The 21019-nt window shown below is 43.1% G+C and overlaps 1 pseudogene; it reads right to left on the bottom strand.

Moving 5' to 3' along the window:
* Positions 1-13526: 13526 nt before the first annotated feature.
* LOC145403003 (5S ribosomal RNA) lies at positions 13527-13645 on the bottom strand (annotated as a pseudogene).
* Between the last annotated feature and the right edge of the window lie 7374 nt (positions 13646-21019).

Genomic DNA, 21019 nt, shown 5'->3' with positions numbered 1-21019 from the left:
TCCATGTTGTGTTTCGGGAAGTGTTGATTGTTTAAGTTGGTTTGTCAGTCTGAATAACATTATCTTGGCTAGAACATTGCTAGCATTCACAAGGAGGGACATACCACTGTTGCTGTCACAATTTGAGCGGTCCCCTTTCTTCTTGTAGATGGTTACAATATCAGAAATAAGCCATTCTGATGGAATTCGTTCTCAGTTGCAGATAGTCTGAGATAATGGAGTTGCTGGTGGGGTAACTGGCCACTCTCTCTGATTAATTCTAATGGCATGCCATCAGGGCCAGGGCTTTTGTTAATTTTTAGAGATCAGATGGCCTGAACATTTTCTGCAAGTGTAAGTGGGACATCGAGATCTGCAGCTTGAAGAATATTTGGAATATTATCAAGGATTTTTTCCACCACCGCGTTTCTTCGATTCAGTAAGGTACTGAAGTGTTGTGTCCATCTTTCTAGGTCTGCTTGCCTGTCTTTCACGAGCTTTTTTTTTTTTTTTTTTTTTTCAGCTGATCGAGCAGGGATTATGCTGTTTGTTTGGCTCATAGATGGTTTTTATGGACTTGTAAAACCCATGTTGGTCATTACGATCAGCCAGTCTTTGCAGTTCTTGTGCTTGTTTAATCCACCATTTGTTCCCCATGTAATGAAGTTTTCTCTAAGTTTCACATCTGAGATTCTGCAGTTCGGTTTATGGGGTTAAAGGAACTAGGATGAGTCAACCAGTTGTTTCATGCTCTATTCTTCATGTCAAGAAGGTAAGGGTAAGGTATGCTCTAAGCATTTTCATCAAGCCAGTCTTAATGGCGGCGAGTAGAGAAGCCTAGGGTTTCTTCTGGAGTGCTTTGAAGTAATGTCGTAATGTTCAACCACTCAGCATCTAGTTTTAGTGCGTTGTTGTTTGGGTCAAGTGGTGGGCATTGTGAGAGCTTGTCTGTAATAGTGCCGTGGAAGGTGTTACAGGTTGCCATGTCTTTTAATACTACAGTTTCTTGGTGCATGGTTTATGGCGCATTGGCGGGTGTATGACTAGCTGCAGTTTGGTGAATACAAGGTTATGGTACTGAACACTCAGTATCTTTCAAAGCTCCGGTTATATTAACTTCTCTTCAGTGTTGCTGCCTTACAATGACGCAGTCAGTTAGGTGCCAATGTCTAGATCGTTGGCGCATCCATGAGGTCTTGTGTTTAATCTTAACCCATTAGCTCCCAGAGTTCCTGTGCGCGGAATTTTGCTGGAAGGGTAATAAGCATACCACCCTTTGCCTATCGGCTCATAGTCGTGAAGCTCATAGGTCCCCACCTCGGGGTTCCCTCCTTTATCAGATTTTGAGAATGCCAAACTGCCACCACAACACCAGACTGCTACCATAACACCAGACAACACCAGACTGCCACCACAACACCAGACTGCTACCATAACACCAGACAACACCAGACTGCCACCACAACACCAGACTGCTACCATAACACCAGACAACACCAGACTGCCACCACAACAGCGGTACTGAAGGATCAATTAACGGGGTGTCTTGCGTCTGTGTAATTTCAGTTTCTCAACGACTCAACTTGGCAGGGGTATCATGAGAATAGCTGGGTAACTTGGCTGTTCTAGGAATCGTCTGTGGTACGTCCATCACCACGAACATGGCTGGTTATTGGGGCCAGATCAAAGGAGTTTCGCGGTGTGTGTGTGTGTGTGTGTGTGTGTGTGTGTGTGTGTGTGTGTGTGTGTGTGTGTGTGTGTGTGTGTTCTAAAAATAGCAACACCGAGAATGATTCCCTAGTCGAATTCCAAACAGCCAGAAGTGAAAGGGTAGTACAATTATTAAACATGAATAGATATGTTTTGTAGAAGAAAGTTGTATGTGTTTTGCTGGGAAACAAAATAAGAAATAAGAGTTAAGGACACTATCTTTTCGAGCATAGTGGAGATTTATTGAAGCATAAGATATTATGGGAGTGATTTTTAGCCGTGAAATTTCCTGGTAAATATACAGCGTGTACAGTACAGCACAAGTTTTACATACATGCACTCAGCTTTAGTGCTCTGTAACTCTGCCCTATCGCCTGTTTACCGCCTCAGATATTTGGAAATCCTCCCCACCCAATTTCTGGTGTGCCCCTGCTGCCTCCCTCAGTGTGTTTGCTCGGTCAGTCCTGTCATTACGGATGGACCTCACCAGGTGCCATCGGCATACTGAGTGGCGGGATGGAGGGAGAGGCACACCAAGACTGACATAACTGTGAACTGTGGACAGCAGACTGGGAAAAGTTGATATAAATATCCATTTGGGGAGAGAGAGAGAGAGAGAGAGAGAGAGAGAGAGAGAGAGAGAATAATTAGGTACAACTTAGTGCAATAAGCGTTGTCATTTATTCTTGAAATATATGACTGAACCTATTTTCCACTTTCTCTCTCTCCAATTATATCCTTGTCTGTCGTTCTTCTATCCAGTATTTTGCTTACTTTTCAATTTTTTTAGTCTCTCTCTCTCTCTCTCTCTCTCTCTCTCTCTCTCTCTTCAGTTATATCCTTGTCTGTCGTTCTTCAGTATTTTGCTTACCTTGCAATTTTTTTTAGTTTCTCTCTCTCTCTCTCTCTCTCTCTCTCTCTCTCTCTCTCTCTCTCTCTCCAGTTATATCCTAGTTTGTCGTTCTTCTTTCCTGTATTTTGCTTACCTTGCAATTTTTTTTAGTCTCTCTCTCTCTCTCTCTTTCTCTCTCTCTCTGGTAAATGTAGGTGAAGCAGTGTCGCCAAAGACTAATCACCAACCATTTCTAGTATCCTTGCCACACCAAATTCCACAGTGTCACAAAAAAAAAATGGCCCTTGTCACACCAGATTCCCTCGTGTCACACCACACTCCCCGTGTCACACCAGACTCCCCCGTGTCACATCAGACTCCCACGTGTCACACCATCATGCCCCGTATCACACCAGACTGCCCCGTGTCACACCATAAAGTCCTCAGTCACAGAGCATTGGCACTTTTCTTCTGCATTATTCTGCGTAACTTGTTCGGTTATGTCGTAATATGTTCTTATTTGTGTTTTATGTCATACTCATATAGCTAACAGTTACGTAGTACTTTAGTAACCTATAGCCAGACGCCCAATCCCACGTTTCATCCAGGGAGGAGGATGTTCTAGTTCCTTTCCTTGCTCATGCATTTTACTGTTCTTTTTTTATTGTTTTATTGGTTTTAATCAGATAATACGGTACAAGGAATGACACACGGGATATGTTTTCGAACTTTAAATGAAGTAAAAGAAAGTTCAGCCGACAAGGACTTTAGTGACGTATTGGTTTCCTATTTCAGACAGGCGTGGCTCATGGCTATTCATTAATGACCCAGCAACAGCCGAGACCTGGGCGGGCTGGGCTATAAATCTCCCACCAGCTGATTATTTTTAGCGGCAGTGTGGCCAATTTGGGCGAACAATCCTTCACACTCGGGTTTTCGTCTCGCATTTACCGTAGTTTTATGGGAAAGTTTCATTATCAGAGGCAAATGCAAGAGGTTGAACGAGGAGACAGAAGTAGGAAAGCAGAGAGGTAGGGATGACAAATGAACTAGGGATAGTGTGGAATGGTAGGGAACAACTGAGAAGAGAGAGGAGAGGATGGTGAGGGTGAGGGATATGAAGGAGACGAAATATGAGAGGGGAGGAGTATAGGAATATAGAATCGAGAAGACTGAAGAAATTAGGGGAAGAGTTAGGCTAGAAGGATGAAAGGTGTGACTATAAGGAGGAAATGGTGAAAGAAGGCAGACAGATAGCATACAGCTGAAGGAAAAGAATATATAGAGAAAAGAGGTGTGTGTGTGTGTGTGTGTGTGTGTGTGTGTGTGTGTGTAGCTGGGGTAATACTGTAAGGGATTTGAATAAATACAGGCTCATCTCATTAAAGCATCACGTAGGGCAGCGTTTCTTAACCTTTTCCAACCTCAGCATCCCGTGCAGTAAGGCCGCACAGTCCAGCACCCTCTTACAGCTGGTTACTGGGAGTACATTTGCTAGACTGCTACAGTTACTACACTACTAGAAGGATAAAGTAAAGTGAAGTACTCCTTGACAATTCGTTTTATACATTCTCCAAAAATAAAATATCAACGATGCCAATACTAAGCAAAACCAATACTGTATATGTTGCATTTTCCAGTACCCCTTGAAACTGACTTCAGCACCCCCCTGGGGTGCTAGCACCCTAGGTTAAGAAACGCTGGCGTAGCGGGTCATTTAAAATATGGCCAGTGATAAAATGAAAGAAAGGTGAGAGAATGAATAAGAGAGAGAAATAAAAGAAGCAAAAGAAATGGTTGAGGAAAGAAACATATGACGAAATATAATAAAAAGAGCAATGAAATAAAAGTGACTATACAAAGGTAGGTGAGGGCCAGGCTTACTAGCATGGAGTTACTACTACTTCTAGGACTACTACTACTACTACTACTACTACTAATAATAATAATAATAATATGACTGGTGACACAACAAGAATGAAATAAAACAAATGTAAGGCAAACGGAACCAAAAGAATGGTAGACTAAAGGACTAAAGTAAAGGGAAAATTTCCGTAGGTAAGAAAATAACAGCAAAAGAGAAATTGTAGAAGTGAATAGAAGACAGAAAGGTGATATCAATGAAGATGGTGATGAAGAATAATATAAAGATCAGGGAAAAACAGATTATGGAAGGAATCAAGAGAGAGAAAATAAAAGAAAGCCAGAGACGTGCTTCCCAGGCAAGATAATGAAGAGAGGATTTACAAAGGGAGATTTACAAGGCCGGAAGGAACACTGCAAAATTGAAAGCTAAGGACAAATAATAGGAAAGACAAGGATAACCAAAGAATAAATGGATGTAATGGAGAAAAAAAGATTATGGAAGAAAAGAAAAGAATTAACATTAGACGAGGAAAAATACACACAAAGGGAGACAGAGTGCAGTTGGTGTAAAATAGAGAGAGAGAGAGAGAGAGAGAGAGAGAGAGAGAGAGAGAGAGAGAGAACGGTAGAAGGAAAAGATAGGGTTGAGGAAAGAATACATACAGAGAGAGGGAGTACTGAAAAGAAAAGATTAAAGGGTTATATTTAAGCGAGAAGGAAACAGATGAGGAAGGAAGAGACCTGGGATGATACAGAGGTTGAGGAAAGAGTGGAGGGAAAACGGGAAAGGGATAACGAAGTGAGGGAGAAAATGGAAAGGAATTAGAGAGATGACAGACAAGGGATCAAACTGCACAGGGCGACGGGAGAAAGGTGGGTAGGGTTGGGAGAGGCAGGACAAGGCAGAGGAGAGTAAGCTGCGAGGGTGTGGTATGGGACAAAGCAGAAAGTAGTAGGGTGTAGTGGTGTGGGGTGAACCAAGGCAGAGAGGAGGGGGATGAGGTTAGGCGGGGTGAGCCAAGACACAGATGAATCTGAAGGGGTGGGGCTAGGTGTACTAAGGCAGAGTGGGGCAGGATGGGACAGAGTAAGGTGGGTAGGGTTGAACAATGCAGAGAGAAGCACGGTGCGGTTGGGAGATGGACAAGACAGAGCGGAGTTCTGTGGGGCTGGATAGGTCAGTATACAGTAGAATGGGCTGGGACAAGGGATGGCAGGCTTAATCACAATGGGGTAGGGTGGTTCGGGTCAAGGCACAACAGGGTAAGGTGGGTCAAGGCGTGATGGGCATAGCACGGGTGCGTAGGGGGGGACGAGGTGGGCCAAGGCACAGTGGGATAGGATGGATCGGGGTAAGGTTGGCCAAATCACAGGGGGGGGGGGAAGGAGGGGGACCGAGGCATGAGAGGGTTGAGTGAAGGAGGACGAAGTGGACTGAAGTAGAGTACAGCAGGGCTGGGCAGCATCAGGGTAGTCTCCATGTACAGAGTCTTTCATTACCACTCCGTCAGCATCCAGGCAGTGTGTGTGTGTGTGTGTGTGTGTGTGTGTGTGTGTGTGTGTGTGTGTGTGTTGATTATTGAGTCACGATGTTCCTTCCAGGATAAAATTTTCTCTTTTCCTCCTTTCCGAAATCATCATAATATTTTCTCGTTTTTGTTTTCTGAAAATTACTGGAGTCTGCCTTTCACTTGTACAGGAATATTATAGCTGGTTTCACTCAGAATCTTCAGCCTTTAATTCAGACAACATTTCTTCTACTTTATTCTTGCTAATGCCACAGTGTTTATCCAGTTTAAGAAAGAGATCCTCAAACTATCTATCTACCTGTGTACAACCAGATATTTTAATTCCCGAGGGGAGGTCATAAACAAATCGCCCCCACGTCATCCTGCCATTTACCATTAGGTTGCCATCCCTCTAATATACACAGTACCTTTAATCATATACCTCTCGATTCCACCCCTCCACATATCAGTAGACGTAGCCGAGGGGTTTAATTGGATAAAGAGGGTTATCTGGTTGTATCGTCGATAGGAGTGGCATCAGGAGAGAGTAATGGTGAGGCATTGTAGAAGATGTCAGTTTATGCCTTCTCTGTTATGTTATCCTCATCGTACTTTAAGTGGGATGATGAAATAGGCAGACTGGGGTCAATGGAGCTTATTGTGAGATGATTGTATCGAACTGTGATTTACAGCGTAACATAGTGTGACGGCAAAAGCTTCCTAGCTGACCCTCGTGTTATCGGGCCTTCTTTCCCACCCCTGCACTCTCCTGCTCTCTCTCTTGTTCTATAACTGGTACCCTCCTTCCTACATTTATTATCGGACTTATATCCCCCTCTGGCTTCCAGCTAAAGTGTGTCGGAGTACGTGTGTGTGTCGGTCATGTTTCCGGCACATGATCAGGGGTTTTTGGCATTCTTGATTAGTCTAGGCAAGGGATTGTGTAGTTCCCTCTTCCAGGAGAACTCAGACATAACTACCTGTTTTACATATTGTTACCTATAGCTATATAATTACATACCGTAGTTACATATAATATTGCGTTATAACATGATGCCTACACACATCATTGGTTTTTCTCTCCACCCGACTCACAGAAACTTTCATAATTGATCTCTCGTTCTCCATCCTCTCCACCTATGTTTATTTATTTATTTTTTTTCTAAGCACTTACGAACACTAAAAACACTACATCCCAATCTTCCTCATTTATCTGTTCACCTCTGCCTGGAATACAGAATGTTTAACTCAAATAACTAATTTCCCTTTATTTATATCCATGAAATAAAATCAAACTTTCACTTCCATATGTTGAAGTGGGAATCACACTCCACCTACCTCAGTTCTATTTTTTTTTTTTTCTCAAGCACTTACGAACACTAAAAGCACTACAATGATCCCAAACTTCCTCATTTATCTGTTCATCTCTGCTTCGGATTCAGAATGTTTAACTCAGATAAATAACCTTTATTTATGTCCGTGAAATAATATCAAACTTTCACTTATGTATCTAAAAGTAGGAGTCATAACACTGGTGACTGTCTTTACTTCATTGTTCACCTCCCAGTTCCGTATCACTGCCATCAGTACACCTGCTGCCTTCTTACCCAACAGTAACCTTGTGTGTGCGTTCTCCTGTAAACTCTTGTCGTTGTCCACCACACTACGTACTTATTTCAAAACACTCTCGTTCTCCATTTTTTTAAAATTTTCCAGTCTAGCTACGCACTCCATGACTTCATTCCCTTTAAAGACCAGAACTAAACACTCTGTTACTAATTCCATTACTCCTACTGAACACACACACACACACACACACACACACACACACACATATATAACCATATATTACCCATTGCAAGTCTGCGGCACACGCAAAACCTCACATCCTACCACCACTGCCACATTTCATTACATCATGCCCTCTCTGTTTTCACAGCCAAAATCCCTCCTCTCTCTCTCTCTCTCTCTCTCTCTCTCTCTCTCTCTCATCCCTAACCATGTAATCATAATGACATGCGCTTACAAACCTCATTACAGAGGAAAAAATTATCTATTTAGCACTGACCTTAACACACAGCTTGCTCATCTTATCTACAAGTAAAAAAAAAAAAATCTTAGATATGAGTTACATGTGAGTGTATTGCGATTTGGCAGAAGTAACCAACTGTTAGATTGATCCAGGGAGCTTTGTCCATCTTTTGCGAATGCTTTCATCACAGAATTTATAAAACTTGACCACCGGACACCAAAGTCCTTATAACTCCGCTCCCTCCTGCCACTCCAAGTCACGCTCCCTCATGTAATCCTTTACTTTATCCTTTTATTTTTGGCTAAGTTAGAGGGAAAGGCTGTGCGCGTCCTTACCAACGTCTTATTGCTCACTCAGTTAACACAAGAAATGCTGTCTTTGCACCCCTCATTCCTTGCGTTCTTTTTCTTTTTTTACCTTTTTCTCCCTTCCATCCCCAGTCTCCTCTCTTCCCAGCCACCTTCCCCCTCTTCCTCCCTTCCTTCTCCCGCTGACAAACTGGTACCGTACATAACAGCAGAGTGGAAGGAAGGAGAGGAAGGACTGAATTTATGTGTGTGTGTGTGTGTGTGTGTGTGTGTGTGTGTGTGTGTGTGTGTGTGTGCGTGCGTGCGCGTGTGTGTGTGCGCGCGCGCGCGCGTTTAAAAAAATAGCCAAGTCTGTTCAATCCACAAAGATCCTGGGGTTCAGTGAAAAGTAGGCCTGAGTTCAAGAACGGATATGTCTGGTGAATAGTCTAAGCAATATACCTGAAGGAACGTTGACAAGAAACATCTCTCTCTCTCTCTCTCTCTCTCTCTCTCTCTCTCTCTCTCTCTCTCTCTCTCTCTCTCCCCTGTGTGTTTGTGTGTGTGTGTGTGTGTGTGTGTGTGTGTGTGTGTGTGTGTGTGTGTGTGCGCGTGTGTGTGTGTACATCCGACCTTTATTTGACTGAACTAATTACAGATATCTCAGAAAACAAGTACTGCATATAAAAATAAATAGAAAATTAATAACGTAAATAATCAACGAACGAATAATAAATGAACTGATACATAAATAACAGTTCCTACATTAAGGCTTCTGGCCATAGATAGACAGAGATCCTACATTATAATACCCAAAGGCCTAATTAACTGCGATGCTTCTTTTTTAGATGTCGAGGTAATCATTCATCTGTAAATCAGGAGACATATAAGTTCCTCTAAATCATTTACCCCTAGACGTCTCTTCATCACAGTTCTCCCGTTAAAGTTTATATTTCTACTAATCTACCTGTATACCTTGGCTGCATCCCCCAAAGAAAGGGAGGTAGCCGAGACAGGACGACACACTCCCAATTTACTCATCCACACACACACACACACACACATCTACTCGTATCTTAGCCCACTATTCGTATCTTTCCACTAATAATACGACAAATTATCACTCACTGCAGCTCTTCTATCGTACAGCCACAAACCAGATCTCTCAGACTTTCTTTGGTCGGTGCTAAATCATGTTTGGTGCCAAACTGTCGCCGCAACACCAGACTGCCACCACAACACCCGACTGCCACCACAACACCCGACTGCCACCACAACACCAGATTGCCATCACAACACCAGACCGCCACCACAACACTCGATTACCACCACAACGCCAGACTGCCACCACAACACCCGACTGCCACCACAACACCCGACTGCCACCACAACACCAGATTGCCATCACAACACCAGACTGCCACCACAACACTCGATTACCACCACAACGCCAAACTGCCACCACAACGCCAAACTACCACCACAACACCCGACTGTCACCACAACACCCGACTGCCACCACACCACCCGGATAAAAGAAGCTACTAACGAGGCTTTTTGCTTCGATGAAATTCCTGTTTCTCATTGACCCAACTTGGCAGACGTAACGCGGGAACGACTGTGTAACTTGGCTGGTCTGGGAACTGGGTCGAGTTGAAAGGAGGTTCAGAACGTGTGTGTGTGTGTGTGTGTGTGTGTGTGTGTGTGTGTGTGTGTGTCCTAAAACTACATTAACACTGCGGATGCTCTCTTCGACGTTTTCCAGAAAGCCAGATATGACAAGCGGCCACTAATACGGCCTTTGAGCGGTCTACCCAAACTCTGTTTTTCCTAAGGCTAGAACTTTTGGCTTTTGTGGTTTTCAGGGTGAGGGAGCTGAGTATGAGAAATTAGTTTATTAAATCAACCTGCATAGATATGTTCTGAGGCCGTGGAAGTAAGGTGTATGCGTTCTTTTAATATATAAATTAATTAATAAGGGTTGACAAAATATATACCTCAGATTTACCTTACCATGGCATAATTTGTGAATGTCTAGCAACCATTACCTTTGTCATCTTCTGTTTGGAGAATATGACGTGCATTTTCATGAACGACAGTTAACGCGTTTAGCGGCAAGATATCTACCAATTTTGGAGATGTTTTTACAACGTTTTAGGAATATATAGATATTCTGCAATGTTATCTAGCGATTTTCGGGAAACTTTGTATCTAATGACTTTTACCATTTTTTAAAAGCAAGTTTAGCGATATTTGTGACTTTAGATTTGGCAGTTCTATAATTTTACTATTGCACTCACTGTGTAGTAGCGAAAATTACTAAATCTTACTAATGATTATAACCACTTTCTCTCAGTCACAGTGCAGCCAATAATTTACTCACTTCCTCGTCAGATTATATTCTCGGTTCGATTACTTTCTTACTCTAAAACAACACTGACCTCTCAGCTTCACGTGCCATCGTAGGAAAAATATCGACAAATATTTTCTGGAACAAGTAGCCTTTTCCGCGAAGCTATGAGATAAAACTGACTGCAGAAAGATCGTTCTTGTGTGGGAATGCATGAACAGCCATCACAGACAATCAGTTGCAGATTCTTGGATTCAGACTAACACTCCTACAGAATTTCTATCCCTAATACCTTCTTCAAGCAGGCCAAGTTTGCATGTTTAAATTAGGGAAAAAAAAAATACAAGCCTAACTTAATGTACAAGCTGTATACTTGAGGGAAGGCAAGTATAAATGCTGAGGGGAAAAAAAATCTATAATTTGTACACATACTTCAGGGCCAAGCATACATACCAAAGTGATAATAAAATATAACTCATGTTACAAGCTGTCTGTTTCAAGCAGGCCAAAATACATACTAACATACTAAATATGACAGGAAATACTGCACATGCATGTATGTGTAAATAAATTCTTACCTCCATTTAACAGGCAGTGTTCTGGGTATTCTTCCTTGGGTGATTCTGCAATGTAATTGAAGGTCTCTTTTCGCAACTTCGTGTTGTGGAAAAGTGCATTTCGTGGATCTCACAGATATCTCCTCTGCCTCACATGCTCGAGCAATGAGCCCCCGGAAGCACGGCACCAATGTACTTTCTCCATAATGTTGGCCTTTTGTGATTAGTAATTCACGTCCACAACTCTCACTGGCGAGTCTCAAACCTTTGTTTATGTATACTGAGTACCACGGAAAAAGTGATTGATATTATGAATTTTTGTCCTGTTAACTGGTGATTGCATAAACATTTAATCTCCAAAATAGCATTTAAGAACAGGTTTCGTATTCAGTTAAAAGCTTCTGAAAAATGCTCTCACAAGTATATTTACAAAGGCCAAGACGGTACACTCTACACATTCGAATATATTTAGTTATTCAGTATTAGACACATAAATAACTCTTCTATTGCCAATAAAGAGTCACAGATGAAGCACCCGTGGCCACATAGAAACCCAGTGTTGTCGACAATCGGCAACACGAGACGAGCAGGACCGAGTTGTCAAAATCTCGGCAGTTCTAGCCGAGTTTTCGCCGAGTTTGCTTCGAGTTGATGTTGCCGGCAATTTCCATCACGGAAAAACGCCCGTGTGACCGCGCTTTTAATCATTACTGGTGCGTCTGATTCTTTAAGATTATTTTATGATATCAACTTTGCTTTTACAAGTTATTTATTATTATTTTCTCTTCGTTTCTGGCTTCATCTACTGTAGATCGTAACATCTCTCTCTCTCTCTCTCTTGCTAAATCCTTCTTTCCCAGCACACCAACACAAAACATTAGGTCCTTTACAGGAATCGTATGAATTCCTTCATACACATCACCCATTACAAACTTTATAACACCTTCATATAAGTAATATCAGTCTACGCAGCTGATTCACGAACGTAACCTGAATCGGTAAAGAGGCGGCCTGCAGTCTTAATGGACCCAGAATTGAATCCCGGCTGGGGCAGGGAACAGTTTAAGGACCCGAATATCATAAAACCAGACTTTACCGATCTACCAGAAGACCCGCCGACATGTCGTAAAAATGCCCCCGCTAATACCAGTACACCAGTCCTGTAAGAGACAGCCCTAGCATATGCATATATTTAATACGGACGGTGGGTGTTAGCGCCGAAGTGGCGACATGTGGTGGTGTGTAGGAGAACTACTGGACCTTGGGATAGGCCCTGAAGCCTTTGCCCAGAGTCGGACACGCACACAAAAAAAAGGTGATCAAAGATAATGAGAACCATTCCACTGCAGAAGTACGTACAATTTTTAGGAATACGAATAAATGTGTGTGTGTGTGTATCTGGATGAGTAAATTGGGAGTGTGTCGTCCTGTCTCGGCTACCTCCCTTTCTTTGGGGGAAGCAGCCTAGTTATATATATATATATATATATATATATATATATATATATATATATATATATATATATATATATATATATATATATATATATATATATATATCCACCCATCATCCAATCCTACATTGCCCCATGAGGAGCGAAGGAGCCCGGGGCTAGGCAGTTGGTCCCGACATTTAAGATGAAAGTGAGTATATATATATATATATATATATATATATATATATATATATATATATATATATTGCCAGACGCCCCAATCCCATTTGGGGTGGCCACAAACAAATTGCCTCTAAGTCGCCCTGTCCCCCGCCATTTCACTGCCCTGCTCCCAACTCACAGCCCCCTCTCTCATATACCTCTCCACCCCATCCCTCCATCTCATCCTCGGCCTCCCCCTCCCTCTTCCCCCCTTCACCTCACTCACATACACTCTCTTCGTCAGTCTTTCACCCTCCATCCTCTCCACATGGCCAAACCACCTCAGTGTGTTCCCCATAACCCTTCCTATCACATCCACATCAACACCACAACACTCCTTTATATCTTCATTCATCAGCCTGTCTCTCCACGTGACTCCACAGGCTCCTCTTAAATAACTCATTTCCACTGCTCTCACTCTTGACTTGTGTCCTTCCAACAATGTCCAAGCTTCACTTCCGTAGGATAGAGTTGGTATCACAATACTGTCATGTAGTAACTTTTTCACTTCCATGCTCACTTCCCTGTTTCTTATCACTGCTTTCAAAGAACCAGCAACCTTTCTTCCCTGCTGAACCCTTTCAAGCACTTCACTCTCCAAACTTCCACATATATATATATATATATATATATATCCATCCATTGCCAGACGCCATGTATCTCAAACGGGTTGGTCAAGGGCTTAGAGTTAATTGTTTTACAGGGAGGGGCACTAATCCTCCACCAACCCCACTTAACATGTAGGGATGCCAACAGCATCTGGTGTTCCCAGGCGGTCACCCATCCAAGTACTAACCAGACCCAACGTTGCTTAACTTCGCTGATCGGACTGGAAGCGGTGTACTCAACGTGGCATATATATATATATATATATATATATATATATATATATATATATATATATATATATATATATATATATATATATAAGAATTAAGACGGGTTGCATGTTGTTTGTCATTGCTGTGTATACAGCACTAATGCCACTCGTGTACCGTCAGCTTTAGTGCTCTGTACCTCTACCATGCCGCCTGTGTACCAGCTCAAATATTTGGAAATCGTCCCCAGCCAATTTCAGGTGCTCCCCTGTTGCCTCCCTCAGTGTGTTTGCTCCGTCAGTCCTGTCATTACGGACGGACCTCACCGGGTGCCATCGGAATACTGTGTGGCGGGAAGGAGGGAGTGGCACACCAAGACTGAAATAACTATGAACTGTGAACAGCAGACTGGGAAAAGATGATATATATATATATATATATATATATATATATATATATATATATATATATATATATATATATATATATATATAACCATTTCTCATTTCTCTGAAATCTCCATTCTAGGAGATTTCAATGTTCACCACCACCTTTGGTTCTCCTCTTCTATCACTGATCCACCTGGTGAACAAGCCTTCATCTTTTCTATCCTTAATGACCAAGAGCAGCTGTCGTGCCCTCCACTCTCTACTTACCCTTGGTATGTTTCGTACTCAGTCTCGCCAAGTACGGTGAATGGCTGCCATTAATGAGTTTTGGTAGCGTGCGACAGTAGCAGCGGAGAGTGTGGAGACAAGCCCAGAAGGGACCTGTAACCTCGTAGGTTAGGGCAACAAGATATTAAATACCCCTTTCTGCCCCAGACTCCCTCCTTGATTTCCCAAAAATTAACAGTTCCACACTAAGGTTACAAAACACAGAAACAATTTTTACTTTAATTTTTTAACAATCTGCTACAAAGTATTTACACTACTTCAGAACAAATTACACAGTTATAACATTAACTTACTATCCCGAGTTTCATCTCGACACAAGGGAAATTTCAATCACTTATTTACGACTTGACAGCATGTAAGTACTTGACTTGATAGCCATATAAGGCTTCAGTCTACTTATTAAAGACTAGACAACCATCCATGAGTGACAGAGGTTCACTTAAACGTTATAGTTCTTACTCTAAGTTAACTCTACTACTTAATTAATATTCGCCACGACCTGGAGCATACGCGTCAAATAATATTGCTGGTTTTTCCGAGTAGAGACTGCCGGTACTTTACTTTACTCTAACGGCACTTATACACCTTGCATTACTTTCCCGCAAGACTATTCTTCACTACTTCTACTTACCAGTACCGCGAAGCCCATGGTCGTGGCTGTTCTGGCCGTCTGTCCCAGCTGAACACAAGATAATCCTGTCTGACTGCCAAACCTTCCCTAGCCCCATCTCTCTCATGAGCGTGCTTATAAACACCTCTCATACACACTAAGTCACTAATACACCATACTCCATCCCCGTATACATCCAGCATACACCCTTGTTCTTACGCACTGGCACACCATTATGAGTGAGGATTCACAGATGACAACCACCCCCGGGACCCCCCAGGGTACCTCGAGTACCGGTACATTAGCCTCTGACCCCTGGATCCTCGAGAGCTATGATTAATGTGCATCTTGGGTGTTTTTTCCCACCTAGCCACCCTCCTTACATAGTCACTCTCCTTTTCTCATCACTCCTTTATTCAATTCGTTTATTCTTGTATTTCATCTTCCCCTTCCTCCGCAATTCTCTCCAGCCCTCGCTGTCCCCCAGCTCCCTGTGCTCTTTTCCACTCCTGCTGGGCACGTGCCAAAACCTCAGCACCATGCTTACGTCGTAGCGTTCTATATGCTGCTTTCAGGTACTTCTGGCGTTCACGACCCATTCTCCTATCGTCCCTCGCCCCATATTTGTCTGCCCCACATCCGTCTTCTTCCCCACTCCTCCTTTCTCCGCCTTCCTCCTCTCCCCCTCTACTCCCACTTGACCCAGGCCTCAGTCTGAAGGGGCCGTGTGAGTAAGAGGTGGAGATGGCGTCAGGAGCAGCGGTATTTGGGTGGGCAGCAAGTACATGATCGTTGCAAACCCGACACAGCTTGTTCAGCACCCTATCAGTGTCCCTGACCGCCTTGGAGAGAGCTCCAACATACCTGACCTCTTCCTCACAACTAATCCTTCTGCTTACTCTGTTAATCTTTCCTCTCCGTTGGGCTCCTCTGGTCACAACCTTATTGCCTTAACCTGTCCCCTCACTCTGGTGCGGCCTGTGGACCCTCCAAAGACACCTAGACTGTGGCACTTTGGAGCTGTGGATTGGGAGGCTCTCAGGCAGTACTTCTTTGATTTTCCCTGGAATGATTATTGCTTCCATGGCCGGGAGCCATCTGAGTGTGCCTTGCGCATTACATACGTTATTCTCTCGGGCATGGAAGCATACATTCCTTTCTCATATCCTTTGGCTAATGCAAGAAAGCCTTGGTTTAACCATGCTTCTTCTAATGCTGTCTGCAACAAGGAGAGGGCCTATAAAAGGTACCAGAGCCAACCAACCCCTGAATCGCATCTTTTTTATATTTCTGCCCGGAATCGTGCTAAGTCTGTTCTTTGCTCTGCTAAAAATAATTTCATCCATACTAAATGCTCTCAATTCTCCAACTCGTATTCTCCCCGCACCTTCTGGCACCTTGCCAAAAACCTTTCTAACAACTTCACCTCATCATCCTTCCCTCCTCTTTTCTACTCTGATGGCTCTGTAGCTATTTCATCTACTGATAAAGCAGATCTCTTCACTCAGACTTTCTCTTCCAATTACACTTTAGATGATTCTGGTGCTGTTCCTCCATCACTTCCTCCCTCTGACTTCCTCATGGCTGACATTAAAATTTCTTCAGCTGATGTAGTTTCTGCCATCACTGGCCTTAATACTAACAAGGCATATGGGCCTGATGGAGTCCCTCCTGTTGTCCTCAAGAACTGTGCTTCTGTGCTTACACCCTGCCTAGGTAAACTCTTTCGCCTTTGTCTTTCAGCTTGTCTCTCTCCTTTTTGCTGGAAGTTTGCTCTCATTCAGCCAGTCCCAAAGAAGGGTGACCATTCCCAACTCTCTAACTATCGCCCAATTGTTTTAACGTCCTGTGTCTCAAAAGTTTTCGATTCTATTCTTAACAAAAAAATATTAAAGCATCTTTCCTATCACAACCTTCTTTCTGATTGTCAGTATAGGTTCCGTCAGGGACACTCCACTGGCGATCTTCTCAACTACCTTTCTAACTCCTGGTCATCCTCCTTTCAGGACTTTGGCGAAACCTTTGCCATCGCACTTGACATCTCAAAGGCTTTCGATCAAGTCTGGCATAAATCTTTAATTTCCAAACTGCCCTCTTACGGTTTCTATCCTTCTATCTGTGCCTTCATCTACAGCTTCCTTTCTGGTCATTTTATAGCCGCTGTTGTAGACGGCCATCGTTCTTCTCCTAGATCTTTCGACACTGGTGTTCCTCAGGGCTCTGCCCTATCACCAACTCGCTTTCTTTTATTCATCAATGATAATATAAGCTGTACATCTAACCCTATCACATCATACGCTGATGATTCCACTCTTCACCTTTCCATTCGGTTCCCGCAGCGTCCATCCCAGCAGTTACTTCAGCAAACAAGGGATGAGGCTATGGCACACCTAATGTCTGAGTTGGCTCGAATATCTGACGAGTAAGAAAATCCTGTTGTTTTTAAGACTCATTTTTTTTTTTTTTTTTATGTGTCCGACTCTGGGCATAGGCTTCACAGCCTTCTATCAAGGCCCAGCAGTCCTCCTACATACCATACACCTAACACCTATCAACCCGACATAATCTTCCACAGGTATACCCACTAATGTTTAATAATATCCAGCTCAAGCCCACATCATCCTTAAACATGCTGTGGGTTTCATTCACTCGGGATGAATCTTGGAAAGATCATATTACATCACTTGTAAAATCAGCTTCCAAGAGATTAGGTGTGCTAAGCCGACTCTGTACCTTCTTTACCCCTGCACTGGTTTTATTCGCCCCTGAGTAGAGTACAACTCTCATGTGTGGGGAGACTCCCCACATACAGCTCTTCTCAGTAGGGTGGAGTCAAAGGCTTTTCGTTTCATTAACTCTCCTCCTCTTACTGGCTCCCTTCAACCTTTGTCTCTTCGCCGCACTGTTGCCTCTTTATCTCTTTTCTATCACTATTTCCATGGTCACTGCTTCTCTGAACTGTCTGCTTGCATCCCTCCACCTGTGCGACCGTCGCGTAGCACCTGTCAAGCAACAAACTCTCATCCTTTTTCTGTCCAACTCTCTAATGCAAGAGTTAACCGTTACTCCCAGTCCTTCATTTATGCAACGGGTCAACTCTGGAACTGTCTCCCTCTGTCTGTATTTCCTACTTCCTATGATCTCCAGTCTTTCAAACGCAGTGTGTCCAGGCATCTCGAAATGATCGGATCTTGAATTTTGCTCACTTTGTATCTTTTTTTTTTTCTTGGAAGGAATTGTTTGTGGTCTCCTGGCCTTTGGTTCTTTCTTATTCGCATAATATATATATATATATATATATATATATATATATATATATATATATATATATATATATATATATATATATATATTGTTACGGAACAGAGAAAGATAATGTACACTTTAAGTGAGAATACTAAGAGTCACTACTGTCCCGTAAAGTTCCAGGTTCAAAACAAAAGAGTTAGGTAAAATTACAAGTTAAAGTTTAATGCTCAAACTAACAGCAAAACATTCAGGACTCATAAGGATAATGTAATGGCAAAAACAGGTTAAATATATGGTTAACTGCAATAGCCTCTATTAACACGAAATTAGCATGAGTAAATTTATCTAAGTCAGCCCTGATGAAATGAAAACACTGGGTAATGCTCAGTTAATGCAAGATAAATAATTACAGATACAAACTATTATTACCACTGGCTGACAAAATGAATTCTACACAATTTACAAAAACTTTCCAGGCCTAAGAATTAACCTTATGCTATACAGTACAAGAACAAAATGCAATAACACTTATACTCAAATCACACAGCTCCTAGATGGTTGGAGACTTCCTGAGAAATTCACAATAATAATAACTGTACAGGGGAGGACAGAGATGTGAACAAAATGAGGAGCAGATCTAAGTGGCCATGATACAGAGACTGAGCTCATTATATAGGGGCCAGGAGAGCTTGATACAACTTGTAAGAACGACGCGCAAATGAAGCCATGGGGACAAAGAGCTGAAAATCCCGCTCTGAATAACAGAGAGAACGACTTACTCTACTATAACGGTAGAAGGGGGGGACTGAGGCAGAACACGCTCGTGATCAAACATGCAGCAACTGTGCATTAAAATTACACAAAGGATGATGAAATCATAGGCTATGTAACACCTCCCCACAAAGAAAAAGAAATTTACAAAGGAAATTTCTTATTATTCTAAAACAATCTGTATATGGCATTACAGAACATGCAAAAGTCTTTCCTAATGTTACAAAACATAAGATCTCCCCAGCACGCTCAGTCACAGGCACCCGCCAGCATCCCTCCAACAAACCAAACTCACCTATGTACCCAGCCTTTCCGATCTCCTCCATGCAATCCTCCACACGAGGGAGAGGGAAAGTGTCCACCTTGGCCATCTGATCAACACGTCCGCAGTCAATGCAAAGCCGCTGTGACCCACCCGGCTCAGGGACCAGAGTGACAGGAGAACTCCACTCACTCTGACAGGGCTCAATCATCTTGTGGTCCAACAGGTAGCCAAGCTCCTTCTGGATGAGAGGAACTTTCACTGGGTTCACACGGTAAGGAGGCAATTTAATTGGCTTTGCGTCTCCATCATCGACATCATGCATCAACACAGTGGTTCTTCCAGGAGTGGCACGGAACACTTGCGGGTACTCCTGCAGTAATGCCGAAAACTCCTGCCTTTCCTTGGGAGGTAGATGAGAAAGCCCAGTCTGGAGATCATTCACGATATCAGGACTCCTCCCCAAACCATCACTCAGGCTCATACTGCATGGGAGAGCTTCACTTGCAGACTCGGGTGGAACAGCTACAGTGCAGACTGGATTATTTTCGTCCCGCCTGTGATATAACTTTAGCATGTTGATGTGACAAAGTTGCTTGTTCTTTCTACCATCTGGTGTGGCGATGACATAGTTGACATCACTGAGTTTCTTCTCCACGAAATAAGGACCACTAAACTTGGCTTGAAGAGGTTGCCCATGTACTGGTAGCAGAATCAAAACTTGATCTCCTGGCTGAAAGTGGCGTAACCTGGACTTCTTATCATACCAAGTCTTCATCTTCTGCTGACCAGCTCCTAAATTCTCTCTCGCCACCTGTAAAGCAGTGGACAGCCGTTCTTTGAACTTCATCACATACTCCAGCAGGTTGACGTCATCTTCCTCCGACAGCCAGCATTCCTTGAGTAGCTTAAGGGGTCCTCTTACTTCATGGCCAAACAGTAGTTCAAAAGGTGAGAAGCCCAGTGATTCATTTGGAGATTCTCTTGCAGCAAACACAACGAATGGAAGACCTTTATCCCAGTCTTTCTGATGTTCCAAGCAGTATTTCTTGAGCATCGACTTGAGTGTTTGATGATATCTCTCCAACGCTCCTTGGGTCTGGGGATGGTAAGCTGAAGACGTGATCTGGGAGATGCCCAACTCTTTCAGAGACTGCTTGAAAACATTTGACATGAAATTACTTCCTCGGTCTGACTGTACCTCCTTGGGCAGACCAAACTTTGTGAAGAACCCTAGCATTTCCTTAACCACGTTCTTTGCTGAGATGTTTCTAAGTGGAATGGCTTCAGGATAACGAGTAGCCATATCAATCATGGTCAACACATAAGAAAATCCTGAAGAAGTCTTAGGAAGAGGGCCCACAATATCCACCAACACACGGGTGAAAGGCGCCTCAAAAGGAGGAATGGGAACTAGAGGTGCAACCTTTTCGGTCTGATTACACTTCCCCACAACTTGACAGGTGTGACAAGACTTACAATACCAGGAAACATCCCTGAAGATACCTGGCCAGTAGAAGTGTTTCAAAATGCGTGCCACAGTCTTCCTCACTCCAAGGTGTCCTGCCAAACTGGAATCATGAGCCACTCTAATGATATCCTGCCTACAAACACGAGGGATGACAACTTGATGTACAACCTCCCACTCACAGTCGGCTGATGCTGTTGGGGGTCTCCACTTCCTCATAAGTACTCCTGACTTTACATAATAACAAGTAGAAGCACCGGCTGACTCTTCTTCACTGTAAGCAGAGTTAGCTAGACCTTTCAACTCAGGGTCAGCAACCTGCAACTCAACCAACTCTTGACGAGACAAATTATCAACACTACGGGGTACTGCCTCATCTGGTGAG

Source organism: Coenobita brevimanus, chromosome 6, assembly GCF_032717465.1.
Source record: "Coenobita brevimanus isolate Jiangsu-jjx chromosome 6, ASM3271746v2, whole genome shotgun sequence".
Classification (NCBI taxonomy): domain Eukaryota; kingdom Metazoa; phylum Arthropoda; class Malacostraca; order Decapoda; family Coenobitidae; genus Coenobita; species Coenobita brevimanus.
The sequence above is the reverse complement of the archived record's forward strand: the minus strand, read 5'-3'. Positions and strand labels throughout refer to the sequence as shown.